The sequence below is a fragment of the Pongo pygmaeus genome, chromosome 18 (genome assembly GCF_028885625.2).
Source record: "Pongo pygmaeus isolate AG05252 chromosome 18, NHGRI_mPonPyg2-v2.0_pri, whole genome shotgun sequence".
In the NCBI taxonomy this organism is placed as follows: Eukaryota; Metazoa; Chordata; class Mammalia; order Primates; family Hominidae; genus Pongo; species Pongo pygmaeus.
The window spans coordinates 62353514-62367647 of NC_072391.2; the positions used below are offsets into that span (position 1 = coordinate 62353514).

General features: G+C 41.6%; 1 protein-coding gene across 11 annotated transcripts in view; it reads right to left on the bottom strand.

Moving 5' to 3' along the window:
- Window positions 1-14134, bottom strand: part of CDH11 (cadherin 11) — a 171988-nt gene that overhangs the window by 116610 nt on the left and 41244 nt on the right. For 7 of the 11 annotated variants that reach the window (XM_063655240.1, XM_063655235.1, XM_063655237.1 and 4 more), the window contains one exon: window positions 5586-5962. The exons of the other annotated variants lie outside the window; for them this stretch is intronic. The gene's annotated coding sequence lies outside the window, so the exon portion shown is untranslated. The remainder of the gene's footprint in view (window positions 1-5585; window positions 5963-14134) is intronic. 11 annotated transcript variants of the gene reach the window in all.

Genomic DNA, 14134 nt, shown 5'->3' on the forward strand with positions numbered 1-14134 from the left:
CAACTACACACACACACAAAGCTTACACTGTGACATCATCTCCGCCAACCACTGTGATTGGTGGAGATAATGACACAGTATAATTCTGTGAGCAGATGTTTCTTGAGCATCTATTATGTGTCAGGCATCAGTCAAATCCCTGGATACCAAACAGGTAAGATTGCTCTTTTTACAGAGGGTTCAGCCTCTGGTAGAGTTAAAAAGTAAACAGAAAAATTAGCAGCGAAGAATTAGACAGGGATAACTTACACAAAGAAAATTTTAAAACGTTAATAAAACAGAGAGGGGATCCTATCTTCTTAGGACCTCTTTAAACCAATACACATGTGGCCAGCACATAGCTGATGCTCAGTAACTATCTGATGAAATGAGAGGCAACAACAATGACTTCCAACCACCTTTATCAGTCATTCTGTTCTTATGTGTTTGAACATTTTGTTGTTTTAAGAAACCATTTTCCCAACTGTCTGCCTGCTCCTCCAGTCCCTGTGAGGTTATGAAAAGCAGAAACTCTGTCATCTGCATCGTGTTTATAGCTCCTATAGTACCTACTTCGGAATCATCTGCATTTGCTGCAAACCATAAACACAGAGACCTGGACTTAAAGTTTGAGAGACATCACAAATCACAGGATGTAAGAGCCAAATGAAAACTCAGCAGTGATCTAATCTAGTGATTTTACTAACTATTCTTGGCAAACAGTGGTATTCCTGGGCTATCCCAAAGGCTGTTGCAGGGGCTGTGGTGTGGTGGGGAGAGCTGGAGGGAGGTTTCTGCAGATTCCTACAACTTTCTCCTTTCTTCTATTTAATCCACAGAAGCTCTACTTTATCCATTCTATGTTTTAGAGGTTAGGGTAAGAATTTTCTTTACCAAAACCTGCATGAAATACAAAGAGTCAACAGGAGAAAAAACAGAAAACGACGAATCCAGGAGTTAAATGAATCCTTTGAATTTTTACAGAACCTCATTCTGAACAGATGTATATGTTTAGATATGGGCAGATGCATACAACCACAGACAGATGACGAGGCATAGATAGAACACATACACAATGTAAGTAGAGCACATATTTGGCAGTGGGGGTACAAAAGTGTGAAAGAAAGAGGTATTAAAATAGTAGCGAAGTATGCTTTCAAGGGAAGCAGAAGTCTTTCTAGCCCCACCATTCTCTCAAGAATTTTCTCTTCTTTGTTGCTCATTCATTCATTCATTCATTGTTTTTACTTTGAAATTGTGCTCATTCATTTATTGTTTTGTCTTCTTTGTTGCTCATTCATTCATTCTTTTTACTTTGAAATGGAGCTCATTCATTCATTGTTTTTACTTTTTAAATAATTGTATATCAAGTATTTCTATCCACACTGACACATAGAATTGGGACCTATGTAAAGGTGAGACAGAGAAAGAGAAGGAGAGAGGGAAGAAGGGAGAAGAGAAGAAGAAGGGAAGAAAGGGAGGAAGGGAGGGAGGAAGAAAGGAAGGGAGGGAAGGGAGGGAGGGAGAGAGGAAGGAAAGAAGGAAGGATGAAGGGAGGGAAAAAGGAACAGAGAGGGAGGATGTATTGGAGAGAGGGAGGGAGAAAGGAAGGGAGGAAGGGAGGGAGAGAGGAAGGAAGGAAGAAAGGAAGGGAAGGAGGGAGGGAGAAATGAAAGAAGGGAGGGAGGGAGGAAGGAAGGGAGGGAGGAAAGAACCAAGGAAGGGAGGGAGGGAAGAAGGGAGGGAGAGAGAGAAGAGGGAAAGCAGGGAGGGAGGGAGGGAGGGGGCAGGGAGAGAAGGAGAGAGAGAAGAAAGAAAGGAGGGAGGGAGGGATGAAAGGAGGGAGGGAGGGGGCAGAGAGAGAGGGACGGACAAAGGAAGAGAGAAAAAGGAAAGGAAGAAAGGAAGGAAATGAGAGAAGAAGGGAAAGAGGAAGGGAAAGAGGGAAGGAGGGAGGAAGGGAAACTGCAAGATAAAGTAATCAGGTGAGTGAGGGACCTGAAATGCCCTGTCTTTCCTCTCTTCTTCAGCACACAAGGAGGCAGTGTCTTAAACAATCAATCACGGGGTTCCAGAGGAGGCAGGTGGGTGAGAAGAATGAAGGGAGCTCCCAAAATAAGATATGCCTACAGAAAAAAAAAAAAAAGAGAGGGAGAGAGATGACGACATGATTGGATCTATGAGACTGTCTATTTTTAGTGGCCTAAAGAAGACTCTCTCCCGTGACCTTGCCAAATTATGATGCCAACAGAGTTAATGAAAGCTCTCTCAAGCTTCTCTTCGAAGCCAGCTCATTACCAGATCATTTCTGCACACTCAGCGCCCAAAACCCTGTAACCTCATTAAAGAACTAATCCTAACAGGTTTGACCTGAAAGTTAGCAGATGGATTTACTTGAACAGTTTTGTGCTTTTCTACTGGTTTTTCCCGAAGAAACATTAAAGACCAGGTTAGCACTTCTAAGCCATTCGCTTTAATTTCTTATTGATGTTCTTGTTTTGTCTCTCAGTTAAATGCCACCCATTTTCAGAAATAAGAAAAATGCTCTGAGCAATTAAGAAAGATGCTTGCTTTCAATGTCATCTTAATTATTTAAATTATAAAAAATAGAAAAAGAACAAAAAGAATTCTAATATCGACTAATTTGATGTTTCCCTATGCATGTTTTAAGTATTCTTATTTCATTAGGAAAATAGAGCATTAGGCTGACTCCAAACAGAATAACTCACTTGAAGTAAAGGACCTTGTCGGTATTGCAATTCTTTGCATAATCTCATTAAGTTTCACCCATATTGCCAACAACAAACACTCTTTTACATTCCCATAAAGTTACAATTGCCTTGTTGTAATAGGAGAATGTTTAAGTAAAACACAGTACATGCTGTGCATGGAATAGCAGGCTTTCCCCAAAGTCACAATGCTGTGACTTATAAAGAAACATGGGAAAATACTTGGGACTATTTCCACATGGTTCATTATGACGTCAAATCTTGACTCCAATTACAATAATGTAAAAATATTTCTGACTAATTTGAATAGTAGGAGGAAGAAAATAAGGACAATTCGTGAGTCAGAGTGAATGAATTCTGGGTGAATTCTTTCCTCTCTTCTTCTTTATTTCTAATATAATGGTTAAGGTATTGTCTGTTCTGGAAACACTTTTTAATCTTGTAGTCACTTCATGACACATGGAGTACGTCTTTTGCAACATAGACACCTCAGCTGGCCACATCTAAAGTGAGCTTGGGTACAAATACCGATACCTGAGCATCCTCTTTTTTGTACAGCCAGAAAAAACTACTCTGCCCAGAGATGCCCAAAGAACAAGCCAATTTATTCCAAAATAGAAACAGAAAAATAGTTTTACAATACCAAATGACTAAATCATCGAAGTGTCAAATTAAATATTGATACCATCAATTTGAGTCTAAAATACTTTCTTGGGTTAAGAGAACCCGGGAAGAAAAGTAAGCAACTACCAATCCCATAGCACGAACCTTAGAAGGTTCTCCCTGGAAGCCCCTTTCATTTCACCCAGTTTATTCCTCCAACACACATCAGTTGACCCCCAACTGCACCATAGGACTGTGCTGGGGACCAGGGACACAGTGATGAACAAGATTAGAACTTTGCCCCTCATGAGCTTGCATTGTATCTAATTTTGGCTGCTCTGACCTCAAACCTGGATAGAATTTCCCAGGAGAACTCTTGGGATTTGCCATCTGACTCAGAGTAAATTAGTCAATAACCCCATCAGCCTGTAGATCAAAGTTGCTGAGTTTAAGTCCAGACCCTGCCACTGTACGATTGTGGCAAATTCCTTTGCACTCAGAGCCTCCCTTTCCCCATCTAAACAATCAAGAGGTAAGTAAGTTTAATATCTTAGAAAGCTAGAAGCTCCGTTATTTTATGGGGCAACAAATTCATTTGTCCCCAGGATATTCAGACACCTCACACTAAACCAAAAGCCACGGAACATGGAGAGAACATAGGACACTCCTCATGTCCACAAAAGCAAACACCTATCCAGTAGGAGAGTGAAGGAAGGAATGCAGGGAGCTGGTGACTATAATCTCCATGGGGGAAGTTTTGGAGTCTGACAATCCAGGGTTCAAATCCTGCCTCTCTACCCTGTAATTGAATGTGTGACTTTGAGTGAATGACTCGACTCAACTGTACAAGTTTCAGTCTCCACATCTGTAAAGTGGTATCTCTAATGGCAAACTCACAGCATTGCCCTGAAGATTAAAGAAGGGGTATACATAAGGCACTTGGCACCACCCCACACATGCCATGGGTGAGCAATAAATTTTACCCAAATTAATGTGAATTAACAGAAATATTATTATGCATTGGAAACCCCTGCTAAGACTGAATCTTGTTCACTTTCCTAGTGCCAGCACCTGGTGTAGGTCAGACACACAGAAGGTGCTCAGTAAATAAATAAATGTTAACTCTGATTAACTCATACTGATTAGAAACTCTGATTGGAAAATAGGTACAAATGAATAACTAAAAATAGGAAAAGGAATTGGTTGTTACTTTATAAACACAATTTGTTCAGGGAGAGTATTTTTCAAAATGCAAGGCAAAATAGTGATGAAAAGGTCACAGACTCTGGGAGACTCGAAAAAAACCAACCTCCTACATGGCTTGTGAGATCAGCAGAGGCAAGAGCCAAATGCATGAGTCATGCCCAGCAATTCTGAGGCAGGGACCAATCAGAGGTATGTGCTGTCCTCATCACTGTCGGACTGAACTCTTCATTCATTGAACAAACAGTTCAAAAGGTCCTTTGAGGAACTCCCTGGTGCCCTTTGGCAGAAGAGTGGCCACAGAGCTGACACCATGAGCAGAAAATGTGAGAACCTATGCTAGAGAGAAAGTGGTCCCAGTGGAAAATGAAAGGAGGTCAAGGCAGGGAAACCAGCAAGCCCGTTAACGATTCCATACAATGCCACAGAAGTGTTTTCCAAAAGCAGAGTCCCCACATAGCAACGGAAAATGTCAGCTTAATTTAGGCAGCTGCACAACACACACGCACACACACAAACACGTGCATACACACATGCATGCATAAATATATGCACATACACCCCCATGCGCAAACTCCAAAAAGGGAGAAATGACTCTAAAATAGCAGAGTCCACTTTGAATCACAGTGAACAAACGGTTATGATCCATTTATGATGATGAGTAAGGGGTTACGTAGTGGTTCTCTGTAACTAGGTCAGGCACCAATTGGTAGTCAGCTCCACAGACCCAGGAAGATTTAATGAGGAGGAGACCAGACAAAGACAGAAGATGGAAATAGTGCCCCAAGCGCGTGTCCCCAGACACCACAATCTGGCGATGGGATCCAGTCCATGCTATTTCTCTCAAAGATAGACCGGAACAAACTTTTGGAAACTCCTGACATGCAGATCAACAGTCCAGGCCAAGCCGTTGAGCCGTGGCTCTGGCAGCAGCAACCAGGCTGGAATAAAAACAAACCCCGAATCAAAGGAAGATCGTGACCCGAGCCGAAAGTACAGAAAGAGCGAAGGCATACAGAGGCAGCAGCTGTTACAGCAGGGACAGGACATAAATAAAATGGCACTGCCAACCTCAAGCTTGTGTCCACAAAAGCCAATCCCCTTTGCCGGGATCTATGCGCCACCGTTCCTGTCCCTCGTCAGTGCTGGGCAGTAGTAACTGGCACCTGCATTCAGGCTGGCAGATGGAGAGGCCAGGCTTATTGGTTCCAGTGCCTACTCACTCCACCATCACGAAGGTCACGGTGCAGCAGCTGGCCGCCGAGGGACTTCCTTGAGAGGCAGATTCCAGCCTTGGCAATGCCATCACCAGGAGGCACCTTCTTTCTTCAATCTCAGGACACCTCATGTGGGGAGACCAAGGGCCACAGGACCGTGAGAGGGCTCAGCCCAGCTTTGTTCTGGACAGACGGAGAGGCGGCTTCTGATCCCTGGCACTGCCAGCAGCCCTGTGAATGAGCCACTGTGGTAAGACACACACCCACTGCTAATGAGACCCACACAGACACAAGCAAGAAAGGCAAGGGCAGTGGTTGCTACAAAACAGGCAGAGAAGAAGCCAAGTCCGGCAGAGGCAGGATCACATCGTGCCCACAAGGCTCATGGTACCCCCAGCCCACGGCAGGGTCCCAATCCAAAATGGAGGACCTCGAACTATTTGTCTTCCCTTGAACTAACAGCATTTTCTTGTCCAAATTTTTTTTTCAAATTGGCAGCCAAAATTTTATGGACATTTTTTAAAAGTAAGTGACATCATATATCTATTACTCCTATTGTTTCAGGGAGCATTTTTAACTTAAAAACCTAAAGGGGTAGATTTTTCAGAATGGAAACACACTTGGCAGTGAAATACTTGTATATTGAAGAAAAGGATGCATAAAATTGCTTTAGAACTTTAAATACAATTTAAATTTATTTTACACTATTGTATTGTATATTGTAAAGTAGTAAAGAGAGTGGGCTCTGGGCTAGTTGCCTGATGCAACCTGTTCTAGTCACTAGCTGGATAACCTCAAACCAACTACCCAACCTCTGCATACCTCCATCACCTCACTGCTAAAATGGAGATTAGAGCATGCCTCCCATATGGGGTTTCCTATAAAAATTAAATAAGTTAATTCACGCAATGCACTTAGCACAGAGCAAGCTCTTAATAAAGGCTACCTACCTTGATCATTATCATCATCATTAGTGTGATCTATGTTGGCCATTTGAACTGACTTTGCAGAATAAATGCTTAGGTTACAATGCTACATTTTTTTATGTCTAACCACAGTTATTGAAAATCCAATAATATATAAGTATGTGGACCAAAATGGAAACAACTCAATGTAATTTCACTTGCTGAAAATTCAGAATATTTAGAGAAAACAAGAAACCTAGACCCCATCAGCTTTCCCTGCCCTCTCCCCCAAAAATCCAGAAGGGAGAAGACTGCAATTGTCTAGTTCCATTTTTATTTAATTAATTAATTAGTTTATTTTTTTACTTGAGACAGAGTCTCCCTCTTCCACCCAGGCTGGAGTAAAATGGCATGATCTTGGTTCACTACAACCTTCGCCTCCGCCTGTGATTCTCATGCCTCAGCCTCCCGAGTAGCTGGGATTACAGGTATGAGCCAACACATCCAGCTAACTTTTTATAATTTTAGTAGAGATGGGGTTTCACCATGTTGGCCAGGCTGGTTTCAAACTCCTGGCCTCAAGTGATCCACCTGCCTTGGCCTCTCGAAGTGCTGGGATGTTATAGGCATGAGCCGCCATACTTGGCCTTCCTTTTTAATATATTGCTTTTGTTGATTACTGCTTTTTTGGGTACCCTCTTAAATTTTGGGCCCTGGGCCAGTGACTCACTCATCCCAAACTAGACCTAGCTCTGGGTGGGAGGTAAGTCCTCCTCTTTCTTCAGAGTGTGCTTCTGTCACTGTAATGTACAAGTCACTTGGGGACCTTATTAAAATGCAGACTCTGCTCCAGGAGGTCTGGGAAAAGGGAGGAGGTCCAGGTCCTGCCTAACAAGTGCCCAGGTGATGGTGAGGCCACCATTGGTCCACAGACAGCACCAGGAGAAGCAAGGCCTTGGAGAAAGGAGATGCTTGGAGAATGGGGAGGGGAAGCAAACACCTGAGTTTCATTTGGTTGTCTTTTTTGATGTCATGGTTGTTTTAGGATAACTTGGAAACTCTTTCATTATTCATGGCTGTTGTTAAAGCTGTGGCTAAGTCCTTGGCCCCAGAGGCGGGGAACATTTGTTGTTTTGTTTTGTTCTAAATCAAACAAATAGAATAAAGCAAATACCTGTTGACTCCTGGTGACTGCCCTTTGGGGAGTTCATTTAACTTTCATTCCCTTATTCTTTTGAATGGCTACAGAAGCAGGGCTAGGAATGCCACAGAGAACAGAGCTGTGCAAAACACCCAGACTCCAAAGGGGACACATTGCTGCTTGGAGTAATAAAACAGTGCCAGCTCGATATACCCGAATTAACTCTCTGTCACTGCTCTTCAGTAAAACTGCAGGAAATAGCAAGAGTTCAGAGTTTTGGATTTAAAAACTCAGGGTTCACAACCAGCCTCCATCATTTGGTAGCTGTGCAACCCCCCTGTCAAGTGGCTTAACTTCTCTGAACCTTAGTTTCCCTACATAGAATGTGATCCTAGTAGTGCCTGCCTTATAGGATTGTTGCTGTAAGATAATTCATATATATACACACACACACACAATATGTGAACAATGTCATTGCTTTTTCCAAAGTCCCAAGAAAGCACCCAAGAATTGGAACATTTATGACAAGTTCCTATGGATGTACCCTTGTGTGTAATTTTCCCTATTTCCAAGCCCATATCTTCCCCCAGAATATGTGTGTGTGCACAGAGAGAGACAAACAGACAGACAGAGATAGAGAAAAGGAGGGGAGAGAGAAGAATAATAAATAAAAACAACTTAACTGAAAGAAAAAGAAAGAGTTTGAGTAGTGATAAAGACCCACATTCAAAATAGTATTTTCCTCTTTAACTTGTTCCTAATTAGTATACAGAACAATGCAAATATTGTAAAAGAAATATTAAATCATCTTACATCCTTAGGTGGAAGAAATGGTTAATATTCTCTATTAAAGTGTATATGCTTGGAAATTACCAAACACACAGGCACACACATGCACACACACACACACACACACTAGTTCCTCCTCCTCTTTCAAATCTTACACTCTCTAGAACATGGCACTGTGTCCTACACATAGTACACCCTGGCAAACATAAGCAGGTTGAATTCATGGAAAGAAAGGCTTGCATGGCTGATAGTCTGCTCATCAGTCCACCACTTGGGGGTGTGCACTGCCAGCCTGGTCTGTCAGCTAGACTTGGATAGAGAAAAATGGGGGGAAAGTAGGCCTGAAAGGAATGGCTCTCAGTCGTGCCTTTAATTGTCACCATGCTGGGGGACAGAATGTCAGACAAGCTTTCTTGTCTCTGAAAGAAACAGAGCCACTCAGGCAGAGGATTAGAGGACTCTGCATGTGGCAGTGGCCTTTCAGACAACACTGTCCTAAAGCCTGTTTCCCTGTCTCCATGTGGGATGAGGGGGCCTCTCTTCATCAAATCCTACTTACGGGACCATCTGTGTCCCTGACCATGTAAATAGGCCTCTTGACTCTCACTCAAGCATTGTTGCAAATTGTCCTCTTCTCCACACTAATGCTCAAGGCTGTGGGACACTGCAAAGAACCCTTCTTCCATTAGGGATTTCTCTGTCTAAGCAGGATTTATGATGATCCTTTGGCAAGGATCTTTGAATCACTGGCATTCACAGGACAGCCAAAGCGTATTTCAGGAGACTATCGCTAACAAGCAATACAGCCCTGAAGATTTATCTCCTCTGATGAAGCAGGCAAATCCTAACGCTCCCAGGATGCCACCCCTAGACAATGTGCTATTGCACAGCCAGCATAGACAACGTGGTATTGGACACACCAACTCTCCCCCAAATAGCTGTGTGACCCCAGGGAAGTTGTTGAACCTCTCTTACCAAGTTATCTCATCCGTAACATATAAATGATTGTGTTTTCTTCTTAGGGCTGTCGTCAAGATTAAGATGTTGAATGGAATCAAATGCCTGATATACCTTACACCTGATTTATGGGCAGAGTCTAATACACAGTACCTATTCTTTTTGATAAAGGATGTGAGCATGTGTAGGAAGAAGAAGGCAGCATTCACTGACTACCTAGAGTTCTGCCTCTGGGAGGGGCTGTGAGCTGCAGTCCCAGTAGAATGAGATAAGTGCACCTGTGCCTTGAGAGTTTGCCAACAAACCAGCTCCCTTGAGGTGCAGTAATTGTGTTTCAGCAAGAGGATCCCAAATCCTGCCTCACCACTCCGGCACTTGTTAAACTCAAATTTCATTTGTATCTATTCTAGTCAATTTTCTTTGATTTATCTCCCACAAACTCTTCTTCCAATTCCTGCATCTAAGCTTGAAAGGCATAACTGCCTTTGCTTCTTTGGTTGTTCTTTTCTTTTACAGGGTGATGCCGACAAACCAAAAAAAAAAAAAAAAAAACAAAAACAAAAAACCTCCCTCCCTCAGGCTCACTGAGCTGCTCCTCCACCAGCAGCATCCATCAATAACCTCACAGATGTCTCATGGCCTGAAGAAAAGGAGACTGGGTGGAGAAAAAGGTGGAAACAAGTGTGGGCTCCCTTTGATCCCGCCCATCCTGGAAGCACATGGTATTTTTTTCAATACTTTCAGTCCTGGGATACACGTGCAGAACATGCAGGTTTCTTACATAGGTATACACGTGCCATGGTGGTTTGCTGCACCCATCAACCTGTCATCTACACTAAGTATTTTTCCTAATCCTATCCCTCCCCTAGCCCCCCACCCCTCGACAAGCCCCAGTGTGTGATATTCCCCTCCCCGTGTCCATGTGTCCTCATTGTTAAACTTCCACTTATGAGTGAGAACATGCGGTGCTTGGTTTTCTGTTCCTGTGTTAATTTGCTGAGAATGATGGTTTCCAGCTTAATCCATGTCCCTGCAAGGGACAAGAACTCATCCTTTTTTATGGCTGCCTAGTATGCCATGGTGTATATGTGCCACATTTTCTTAGCACATGGTATTTCTAATCCGAGACACCAAAGCAGGGAGCTTTGATCAACCCCATTTTTCTCAGGGGAAACTGAGGCCCAAGAGAGTTTAGGTAACTTCCTAAAACCCATTAAGGGCATATCAGGAGTATAAAAGACACCCAGACTGGCCTGACTGGGCATCACATACACTTTCCACTGCATCTTGTTATTTCCAAGAGAGAAAAAGAAAAATCCTATTGGCTTTCAGTGCTTTTGCAAAGGTCACAAAATAGTAAAGATACCTTCATGTCTAACTTCTGGCTCTGCCATGCTAACATATGAACACCAGAAAATCACTTGATCTCTCTAGATGTCAGTTTCCTTATTGGAGAAAAAAAAGTGAGTATAAGCATCTTTATTGATGATTACATGTGGATAAAATGAGATAATAGTGCACTGAACCTGGCATGAGATAGAAGCTCCTCAATTGTGTGTAGCTTCCTTTCACAGCTGCATAAAAACAAATCTTATTGTGAGACACATGTGCAGAAGAGTGAAATTGTGATGTAAAGAGAATAACTAATAACCATGGAGATGAGTGTATTGCCTAGTCTAACTATAAATGTGAACTCAAATGCAAAAACGCAATGGCAACTGAGAAAAGAGAAAGAAGTTAACAAGTGCTGCATCACATCTCACCTACAGAATATCTTACCATGTTCCCTGTAGTCAAGACAGTGAAAAGGTGAACTACAGGTACGTTATAAGGAAACATACAGGTTTTACAATCAACACAATATGCTTCACAAGGGAAATCTTTTTAAATTAAATATTACATCATTATGCAGCCATAGGACTCAGAAGTATCAAGTTTCGCAAATATTTGGTGGAACATATAAAACAGATTAAACATCCTATATTTTGCTATTCTGTTCATCTCTAAGACTTTGCTGCATCTTACTTTTTCACATCAAAGATAAAGAAGACTCTTCTCAAATATTTTCCCTTCAATTAATGTTAGCCAGAAATGCATTTGTAGGCTCTCTGTGTCTTAACACCGGCATTGACTTCATTCACAGATGTGGAAATACAGAGAAGGTTAAGTGTTTCTGAAGCAGAGGGTGGCAATTAGGTTGATCCTCTGATTTGTGAACTATGATCACTTGCTCTAGCAATGCTTATCCTCCCCCACTATGCCAAGGTGCATTACCACTGAAAGCAAATAATCGCATCCTCTGTTAATTCTGCAGGAAATTTCTTTCATATATTTTGACAATATGGAAAAGTCAAAGAAACCTCCCTGACACTGAGAGTGAAATTTCATGCGCTCAATCTGTGATGGTGTCTGGCTATAAGACTTTACAGTATTTTGCCCTCACGCTGCTATTTCCATGTGTAGAAAAACAGTTTACAAATCCCTGCTAGTGAATGAATGTGACTGTGTTTACCGAGCTCAAACGTTCTGCCTTTTGCTTGAGACATGTGATACATTCGTGTTTCTGGTGGCATCAGGCATATGTGACATCCCCATAGTGACAGGAAAGCTTTAGCATTAGTATCAGTGAAGACACTACTTCGTATTATATCATTCCCTCAATAGCAGTATAGAGAGCCCCCAAAGAAAACCATGGTTTCCCCCATTGAATATATCATTGAATACAATCCCCATCACACTGCAAGAAGCTGATATTTTTTCCAGAACTTTCCAGAAACTTCATAGGACAGTGTAACCCATCTCAAAATATAAAGAATTCTAGTCTAATAGACATTTTTTTGATCAGTAAGTCATCAAGCATTTATCAGGTGGTGTTTTCTGCTGAATGAGGCACTAGAAATCACAAGGCAGGTAAGCAGTAGAGATTCCTGTGGGAGGCTCCTGGAATCAGGAACCCAGACGGACTCCAGATCCTCATTTCACAGGGGAGAAAACTGAGGGAACCATGTGCAACTAATGCCATTTGGGGAATTTGGCAGAAGCTCTACCAGAACCTGGGGCTGCTGACTGCCTGGCTGTAAGCAGTGTATAATCCAGCTGTTTTTATCTCCAAGTTTAACAATAATTTAAAAATAAACACCAATTTGGATGTGAAAAGTGAAATTACCCCAGCCTAATATTCCTGTGTTGATTCCGAAGCTAAAAGCGGCCTGAGTCATTAGCTAGGTCCACATCATGAATTTTGACAAAGCCTTTCATATGCAAGGCATTGCAAAACCCATTCAGGAAGAAACCATTAATGAGCATGTCCTATGAACCAGGTGTGAGGGACACAATGGCATATACAACAGAGCTCCTCTCTGCACAAAGTTTGCAATCTAAGTAGTGACTACTAGTAGACAGATGGGACAGAACACTTACTACAGGGCAGCTGACCAAGAAAACCTCTATGACAGATCTATTTAAGGGCAGAAAGCCTTGAAGCACAAAAAGGAGTTGAGGGGAAATATTATTTTTAAATGCATTTTTTTCTATCATGGTTTGCTTTGCATATTATTATGAAAAAAATTAATGTTTTTTCTCAAGATGTTTTCTAAAAAGTATTTGTACACACATTTAAATGTGTGCTTTTACTTTGATTCTTGTAATAAAATTTACCTTACACTATTGTGTATGCATGCGCTTGTGTATGTGTGTGTGTGTGTTTGTGTGTGTGTGTGTTCCAATCAGCATTCTGCTGTGTCTCCGATTCTCTAGGATTAGGTTTTAATGCTTAAACTCTTTAGCATGGCCTGAGAATGAAAAGCTTCTCACAGCCTTGTTCCTCTCTACCTTTCTTGATTCAGTTGAGCCCTCTGGACTACCTGCAGAGTGTGTGCCCCAGTCACACCAGATCAATTTCACTCCTGGAACATGCCAGGTACGTTTATGCTTCTGTCATTTGCATAACCTATGCTCTTGAAACCACCTTGCTTTCTTGTCTAACCGGGCAAATTGTGCCTTCATCCTTAAAAATTCATCTATTTTCTCTACCTTTCTCTGACTGTTTCATCAAGTGAAATCAACTGATCCATCTCCTGGAAACATCTCTTTTTTTTGCACAGTTCTCAGCTCAAATTGCATTATGATTATCCATATAATTTTTAAGTTTTACTTCTTGATATTTTTCTAATTATGAGATAATGCAGACCTACTGTCAAAATTTTAGAAAATAAAATGTGTAAATGAGAAAATAAACATTGCCTTACACTATTTTTTTTTCTATTTTTAAATGCAGTTGAGATTTTTCTTCTTCTGTCGTACCTGACTTAATATAAACCCTGAGCATTTTCATGCATTTCTACTGAGAAGTCTCTGGGAGCTCTGCCTCTAATAGCTGCATAATTGCTTGTCCGATGTACGGTAAACTATACAACCATTCAACCCCTACTACTGGGCTACTCGGTATTTTAACATTTTCCTATTATAAGTACAAATGCAAAAAAAAAAAAACTAATTGTGCATTAATCTCTGTCTTCATTCTTGCTTATTCCTTTAGAATGGGTGCTTAGAAGTGAAATCACTGGGTCAAAAGAGGTAAGACTTTTAAACCTCTACATACATGTTTCAGAT